This window comes from Vespa crabro, chromosome 7, assembly GCF_910589235.1.
Source record: "Vespa crabro chromosome 7, iyVesCrab1.2, whole genome shotgun sequence".
Lineage (NCBI taxonomy): Eukaryota > Metazoa > Arthropoda > Insecta > Hymenoptera > Vespidae > Vespa > Vespa crabro.
In genome coordinates, this window is record NC_060961.1 from 6,691,440 (window position 1) to 6,700,194 (window position 8,755).

At 28.5% G+C, this 8,755-nt stretch overlaps 1 long non-coding RNA gene across 1 annotated transcript; it reads left to right on the top strand.

The window, feature by feature from the left end:
* Positions 1-1,754: 1,754 nt before the first annotated feature.
* LOC124425494 lies at positions 1,755-4,658 on the top strand. Its single transcript, XR_006942519.1, has 3 exons — positions 1,755-2,993; positions 3,617-3,815; positions 4,002-4,658. It is a non-coding gene; the product is annotated as an uncharacterized LOC124425494 (long non-coding RNA).
* Positions 4,659-8,755: the final 4,097 nt, after the last annotated feature.

Genomic DNA, 8,755 nt, shown 5'->3' on the forward strand with positions numbered 1-8,755 from the left:
TTCTACGGAAATTACGAAGTACTTCTATTTTTTTGATGTTCAGACATTATCAGTGTATTTATCGTATGAGAATGGATATGGGATATAATCGATAATCTATAAATATAAAATTCTTGCGCATTAATCGCTCACGTAGGAGTTTAATTTTCTTTCTTCCTTTTTTTTCTTCTTTTTTTTTCTTATTTCTGTAAATTTTATCGAATAATATATTATATATATATATCCTTTTTAAATAAAAACAACGATTAGAATCTTTTAGTTAATTTGTTTTATTTTTATGACGAGAAAATTTGAATTGTAAAATTTGTTTATAATGTCAACCATCTCGTAAAGAAAAAAAAATGAATTGGCCAATAATCCACAAAATAAATCTAGAATTTTTAATTAAATATTTTATTCATAACGTCTTGAAATTTATTCGAAAAAAAACTTTGAATCGTCGAAACTTCGAATTTTTTATTTGATGTCGGCCATCTTATTAAAAAAATCTCCACGAAACACGCACCTCGAATTTTCTGATCATTCTTATCGAGCATTAAAAATAAAGACAACAATTTTGATCATTCAAAAGTAAAAAGAAAAGAATTAACCTTTTTAAAAAATATTATCGATAAAATTAAAAAAGAAAATAAAAAGAAAGAAAAAAATTGACACGTCGTTCATTTTGAAATACATACTTCGACAAGTAAACGTATACGTACGTCATATGTTAGTGGAAGTGACACCAGATGGAGAACTGAAATTGAGATGCAGGCGAGATCGAGTTCCCGGTCTCGTATTCTGGATTCTGGTTTCTCCCGCGAGAAGGCAGAGAAAGAGACAGAGAGAGAGAGAGAAAGAGAGACCAGACCGAGATTTCAAGTAGAATATCATTGGTCGTTCCGCTGGGCAAAATGTTATCTTGCGCGTTAAAAACGACCTGTATTTTAACAGAAACCTTGGATTTTTCTTTACATGAGAGAGGATAAGATAAGAGTAGATACTTGAAATTGTTTAACGTTTTCTCACTTTTCACGTTTACAACAAAATCGAATTAAGTTTACGTGAAGATATTTATTAATTTTTATTAAACATATTAATAAAAAAAAAAAAAAGTCATTATATAAAATACTTCGAAGATGAATTTTGAAACGACGGATATATCAATAATAATATTGAAGCGTTCTTTGATCAAGAATTTCAATGACTTGAAATAATCTTACAGGCATATATATATATATATATATATATGTTCATGCATGTATGTATGTGTAGACGACATGTCACCATTGCGACACCTAACAGTCGATAAAGTGATGTTTTGCGCGACGGTAATCTTCTTGAATCGGCAAAAACAAATCGCTGACGCTTTGAAAGTATACTGCCGACACATGCACTAAGAAATTCATCAATTGAATTGCCAATCATATCGGTTTCTACAATTTTTTTTAGATAGGGATGATTAAAATTACTTGAAAAATAAACCAAAAAAGTAAAAAGAAAAATAAAATAAAAACAATCTACTTCGTTTGATTTTATCATATATATCATTATTATCATTTTTTTTTTTTTATAACCGAATGAAATAAAAACTTCGTTTGATTTTACAACGAAACATAAATTTTTATATAATATTTTATGTAATTTTTATATAAATTTTATGTAATATTGTCGTTATATGATTTCATACATATATATATATATATATATATATATATGAAAATCGTTAATAAAAATTTTCAAAAGTTGATATCCAATTAAATATCTAAGTTAGATCAAAATATTCTTGAAACAGCTTCGCACCTTTTGTAGGAAATCTTCCACCTAACGTTTTTTCCCATGTGAGTAAGCCTTACTTAGGAAAAAATTGAATTTTCCGTTTCTCACATAAGGAGTACATATTTAGTATCGTCTAAACGTGCGATAACGCGTAGGCGCATGCGCGCATGACTGTACGCCTGGCCGAGCCACGCTAAATGTTCCATTCGAAGGCTGAACTTTCAACGAGGTATCATCGACCATACATACGAAGTTAACTCGGCGTGAAAAGATTGCAATTTATTTAAGATTGAAAAAAGGAAAAAATCTTAAAAGCAAAGAATTGTCTAGATATTAGAAAATTAAAAATTTTATAAGAAAAGAAAGAAAGAAAAAAAATGCAATGACTCTCAAATGAATTTATATGAGAAAATGATCGGATGCTTATCGTATTGGTCATTGAATCATTTTCAAATGACACGATACCGACAAATTCTAGAAACAAACGAAAAAATTGTTTAGTTAAAAAGTTAAAAAAACTAAAAAAAAAAGAGAAAATGCAGTGACTCTCAAACGAATGTATATGAAAAAATTATCGAATATTCTTTGTGTAGTATCACAGAGTAATCATTGAAGTATAAAATTCTAGAAACATACAAAAACATTTTTTAAATTAGAAAGTTAAAAATTATTTATATATATATATACACACAAAACATGTATATATATATATATATATATATATATGTGTGTATACATAAAATGCAGTGATTCTCAAATGAAATTTATAGGAGAAAACGCTCAAATGCTTTTCCTGTACTATCATCACTAAAGTATTGAATCATTCTCTAACGACAAAAATAACGACGGCAATGAGGAAAAGACTTAGACGAGACTAGCAAAGTTTCGCGGTTTACGCTAATGAAGCAGAGCAGCACTGAGCCTTTATGGTGGTTATGTACGCTTACGTCATCAAATCCATCGGTTTCGGCCTCGAGCGAGGCTCAGAGCACCGAGGGCACACTCTAGCGGCATATAGAGGGAAACACAAGAGGTTATGTCGTGTCCCTCGAAGCACACCAGGCACCACCAGCTGACGTGTGTGTGTTCTTTTCGAGAACGATAAAGGATGACGCACGAGTTACCCAGGAAACGTTCTCTAAGAAAATCGTTTCGAACGTCTGACTTCTCGTCGTTCTCCTCGTTCTCATCGTCACCATCATCATCATCGTTGACGCATAACAGGGAGGATATTGGTTAGACATTTTATTTTTCGAAACGAATTCGTCGAAACGACGCCATGATGAATCGGAACTCGAAAACAATTTATTAGAAATATATTTTCTTTATTTATTTCTTTTTTTTTTTCTTAGAAATATATTTAATTAATTTATTTATTCATTTTTCTTCTTTACTTATATAATGAGAATGTAATAAATATGCAATATTTATTTAGTTCGAATCTATGAACACAATTTTTATGGCCATTCTTATTACGGATACGACAAAATGTACATATATATATGTGTGTGTACATATGTATATATACACAAATAGATATGTATATGTTTATAGTATAGACGAGTTTAGTTTATTCCAAATAGTATCATTTGTATTTGAAAATTAAATGAAACCTCTCTGACTATACTGAGAGACTATGGAAACGAGCTTGCCACAAAATGCTAGCATGTCAAACGAAACCATAATAGATCAGGTCGTTGTGCGATAAATTTCTCCTAACTCCTCTTGAAATAATTAAATCATAATGCTATTCGAAACAAAATTTATATATTATCTTGAATCTTGGATCAATTCGATATATTAAAATGATTACACAACGTTCCAATATAATAATTGATTAATCATTTAAATATTTTAGATGGTTTGACACGAGTATATATGATATGAGTAGAAAGAGATCACTCGACACGTTGGCTATGTATGTACATATATCGAACCGTATTTTATTTAGCATCGCACCTGCCTTATCCTGTCCCTTGTATTCTTCCCCCCTCGCAGGTGTTTAGAACACGGAAGAATGCTCCTCTTCTCTCTTCGTGAAGATATTCTTACTGCAGGTACGAAATAATAAGTATCTCTTTGTGGAAAATAAAAATTCTTCTTTTCTCTCTTTTTTGCTTTTTTCTTTTTTCACGAAGGAACTTTACAAGTAAATTTTACAATTTTTTTTTTTACATATTCCTTATGTAATTGGATTGTTTTCTCTTTTTATTTTTTTTTTATTTTTTTTATATTTTTTTTAGTTCAACGCGAGAGCTCTTATTTGTTATACCGTTATTTATGGAGTCGTCATAGTGATAGCATAAACTGATACATGTATCAAGATAATCGAGGAAGTTATTGCTCAAGAAAATCATACGTTAAAAATAAAAAATATGTATATGAATGAATAAACAACATTTTTTTTTATGATTAAAAAAGATGATTGAAAGATGACCAACAGTATTTCAATAACGAATGTCCTAGGTGAATCGAATTTTTTCTTTTTTTTTTTTTTTTCCATGGCCAATTATGTCGCTCGCGCTTTCGGGATCATCCCATTCTCAGTCGCTCCCCTCTCTCTGCGTTCCACTTTTCTCTCATAAACGCATATATATAAATACAGCTGTTACAATCTTCCGTAAACACTACCACCAAACGTGTTTATTTTCTCACGAAACAGATAGATTATTACTATTATTATTAAAGTCGTTTTTTTGTCGTTCCCTAACTTACCGATCGATCGATTAAAACAGTCGCATGGTGGCAGTACAAACTAAAGAAACTGTATTATCGACTCAGAGTGATTTTCTTTATCGATAGATAAATCTACTTTTCTTTTATTTTTTTATTTTTTAATTTGATCGACATGTTTGAAAAGCTATCATCTTGTTATTATGTGACTCAAGTATTTATGTAACGTTTAGTATCTTGTAAAGTTTAATCAAGATATGCATCAATAATTAATTACTCGATAAGATTTGAATTGATTTTAATTTTGAGAAGAAAAATATTAGACTTTTGAGTAGCCGTAACATATTTTAGATCAGGTTTATCTTTGAAATTAATATTATTTAATAGACTATGGAATTTCTGGTACTTACTCTAATATTACTTGAAAAACTATTAAATGTCAAGTAATGATAATATTCAAATTCAATCGAATTTTCTTCTTATTTATCGTGCTATTTTAGCTTTTTAATTTTCTTTTTTATATTTTTTTATTTTTTTATTTTATACGTAACTAGAACAATCATAATCATTCGGGAAGTCGTGATTTTTTGATTACTATAGCAAAAGAAGGATAAGAAAAGCTTTGGTTAGTCATATTACCAACAACTAGTAGATTACGAAGAAGGTAAAGTTTTCTTTACGTCATTCACTTTGACGTCAATGATAGTTCAGATTTTGATTGTAACGTTTCGAACGTTGTTGTGTCGTCGTCGTGATATCATTCGTGTCAAGAAAGATTATGTGCATATATTTACATATGTGTGTTATGTACGTGTGTATGTATATTAAAAAATGATTGTAAGAAATTAATAATATTAATAGATTAATACAATAGGAATTATATTTTACTAATGAAATTTCACTTTTTGTATTATTTATATGTATTTATATACATATGATAATTAGATACATATATATGCATGTATATATATATATATATATATATATATATATATACATATATAAAAAAGAAGGTTAATATAATTTTTACAAGGATTAGATTTGTATGTAATCCAAAACTTTTTAGTATGTTATCACAAATAGTTGTAAAGTTTGTTTACTTAACCTTTTCGTTACAGTAGTAGTATAACAGTTTTTGTGTATTAGTAATAATAATAGTGACGACAGCATAGTTACATACTTGAGTCTACTTGAATTTGACTTGAATAACATCGTGCAAGACCTAGAAAATATTCGTATGGCAATTTGCCAATATATGTATATATATATATATATATATATATATATGTATACACACACGCACATATATATATACTTATGCACGGTTGGACTGAAAATTTTTAAGTAGACCAAAAGTTACTAGGTGATCTTAAAATTAAAAATTAATTTAATCTCTTTAATGACTTTTTTAGGCTTTTGTAATAAAGTTTGTAGTTTTATTATCTGAAAATAAAATGTGACTACAAAGTCTAAGAAAAAGTAATTGATTTTTAAAATTATCTAATAATTTTTAGCTTACCGTATGTGTGTACGTGTATGTGTGTATACGGAGAGAGAGAGAGAGAGAGAGAGAGAGAGAGAGAGGCCATAGACGAAGGCCATTTACAGGATGCTCGGTTTAATGTAACTGGTGCTCGTAATTTCAAGGTTGAAACATAGAGAAAAGTATAATAATAATAGAAGGCGATAAAGTTTTTGTGTAACGTGTGTTGTTGAATTTATCCAACGATTCTATTCCAAAGTTATACGATATTAATCACTATCTACTCCGATTTTCAACAAGTCTTTTTGTATTAAAATCTTCGAAGTAGAATCATGTTCGAGGAGTAGAGTTATTTCTTTTCTGTTTTCCCAGTTTTTTCTTTTTTTTTTCTTTTTTCTTTTTACGAAACTTAAAGGAGGAAAAATATATACATATATTCTTATATACATATACTTATAGAATATATATCCTATACACACCCAATATATATATATATATATACATATATATAGTATAAAAGAATAAGTAATATATATATATATAAGTATACCATATGTACCAATATATATCATATATAATATAATAATATACATATATATACAATATTATATAATATGTATATATAGTTTCCCATAGAAAGAGAAGGCTGGTTAGAAAATATGTATAAAATAGTAGTAGTATAATAGTAGTTTAGTAGTAGTAGCAGTAGTAGTTAGAAACCGTCTAGAACGAGCTGTAAACGTAGAAGGCTCAGGGCCATTGTCTACTGGTACAGCCTTTATCTCTTCCCTTTCCCTTTGATAGTTACGAGAGCCTTTCATCTACCGGGACGTAGCACATAGAAGAGAAGCCTTCCTCTCTCTAAGCTCACGGCTGCCTGGCCTGCACATCTTCAACAGTCTTCAAGGAGTCATCCTGAAGACAAGACAAACGGTACGGTGACATCGCCTTCAGACACAACTAGAACCGAAATTACGTTTCCCTCTTGTGCTTTCTCTTTTCTCTCTCTCTTTCTCTCTCTCTCTCTGTCTTTGTCCCTTTTTCTCTTTTTTTGTCTCTCTCTCTCCCTCTGGGAAATACTATCAAACTGACAAGGACAGTATCATTTCTCCATTTCCTTTCTTTCTCTTTCTCTCTTTCTATCTATCTCTTTTAGCTCCTAAAATAAAATAAACTATCTTATAGAAAAGTAACAAGAGAACGTGTAATTAATATTTTTTATTGTCTCAAGTAATTGTCACTTTTTTTTTATTATATTTTTTAATTTGGTAATATATATGTATAATTTATATATATATATAATATATTATATATATAAATATTTATAATATCATATATGGTATATATATTATATATGTATGTCACGTATGTATTTACATGTAGACAATTACATCGAAAGTTAAAAAATCGCGGTAGTAGAATATCGAATCAAGAAGAACGGCACACCGTGATTATCTCCATTGAATGGCACGCAAACACATTTCCGACATTTTTCATTGAATGTAGGAGGAAGCAAGTAATCCTCGCTCCGTTGCGCTCGCTTGCCCTCTCTCTCTCTCACTCTCTCGTTCTTCCTATTTCTCTTTCTCTTACTCATACAATACCCGTAAATCTTTCACAGGAAACGAAAACGCGCATATTCATGAATTCGCCACTGTCGAATGACAATACCGATCGCATTGACGAGGTTTGAATAAAAACGCGTTGCGTTCCGTTTCTACTATATATATATATATATCTATATATATATACTATATATATATATATATATATATATATATATATATATATCGACTATACATGTGTATTAAAGTATCGAAAATATATTTTATGGTAATTTGAAAAGAGATAAAAAAGACATTAAGGTGGACGAACAATAAAAAACAAACAATTCAAATGAGTAACGAAAGAAATATTACAATCGTTTTGTGATATTTTGAAAAGAAAAAAAAAACGTTAAAGCGAACCGACTATATAAGAAAATTTTTATTTTCTTGTTTTATTTTTTTACTTAATTAGAAGCGAAAGAATTATTACTATTGTTTTTTTTCTAACTAATAACACACGAATGTGTCTAACCTTTCTCGCGAAAGAAATAGTAATTCACAGCTGCATTTAATTGGAAGCTTATTAAGGTGCCAACTTGGCTTTATACGTCTTTCATCGGTGCAACAGTCGCACAAAGGTAATTCAATTTCCGCGCTAATATTGCACACGTATGTATATACGTATGACATATTTATTTATTTATATATGGATACATGTATATGTATGTATGCATGTATATACGTTTGTATAGAATTATAGATCGTCATCGTACATTACCAAAAACATTGATCATCTCTCGATCCTAATGAATATATTTTTTGAAATACGTATATCGATCTTCGATAAATATTGAATTTTATTGATCGAACGATACTGATAAATTCGGTTCACTTAAATCGCAATTATTTTAAAAATGAAATTGTATTTTTTTTATCTTTTTTTTATTTTTTTTTTCTTAAAAAATAATTTCTATAATATCTGATGTGTAAAAAAAATTCTGTTATAGAATTTATTTATTTATTTCTTTTTGTAATAGAATTGTTTTGATTCTAATTTTTTTTAATTTTTAGTTTGTATCATTAACAAATTTTATTCAATTTTAATTCAATAATTTTTATTTGAATATAATTTTCATATAATTTATTTTTTTTATTTATTTTTTTAATACGATTTTTTTGTTAACAATTTTTCTTTTAAATTTTAATTTAATCTATTCATTCACATTTATTCTATTTAATCTAACGATTTTTTCATATGTAACTTGTAAAATAATTTATAAATAAAATAAAATCG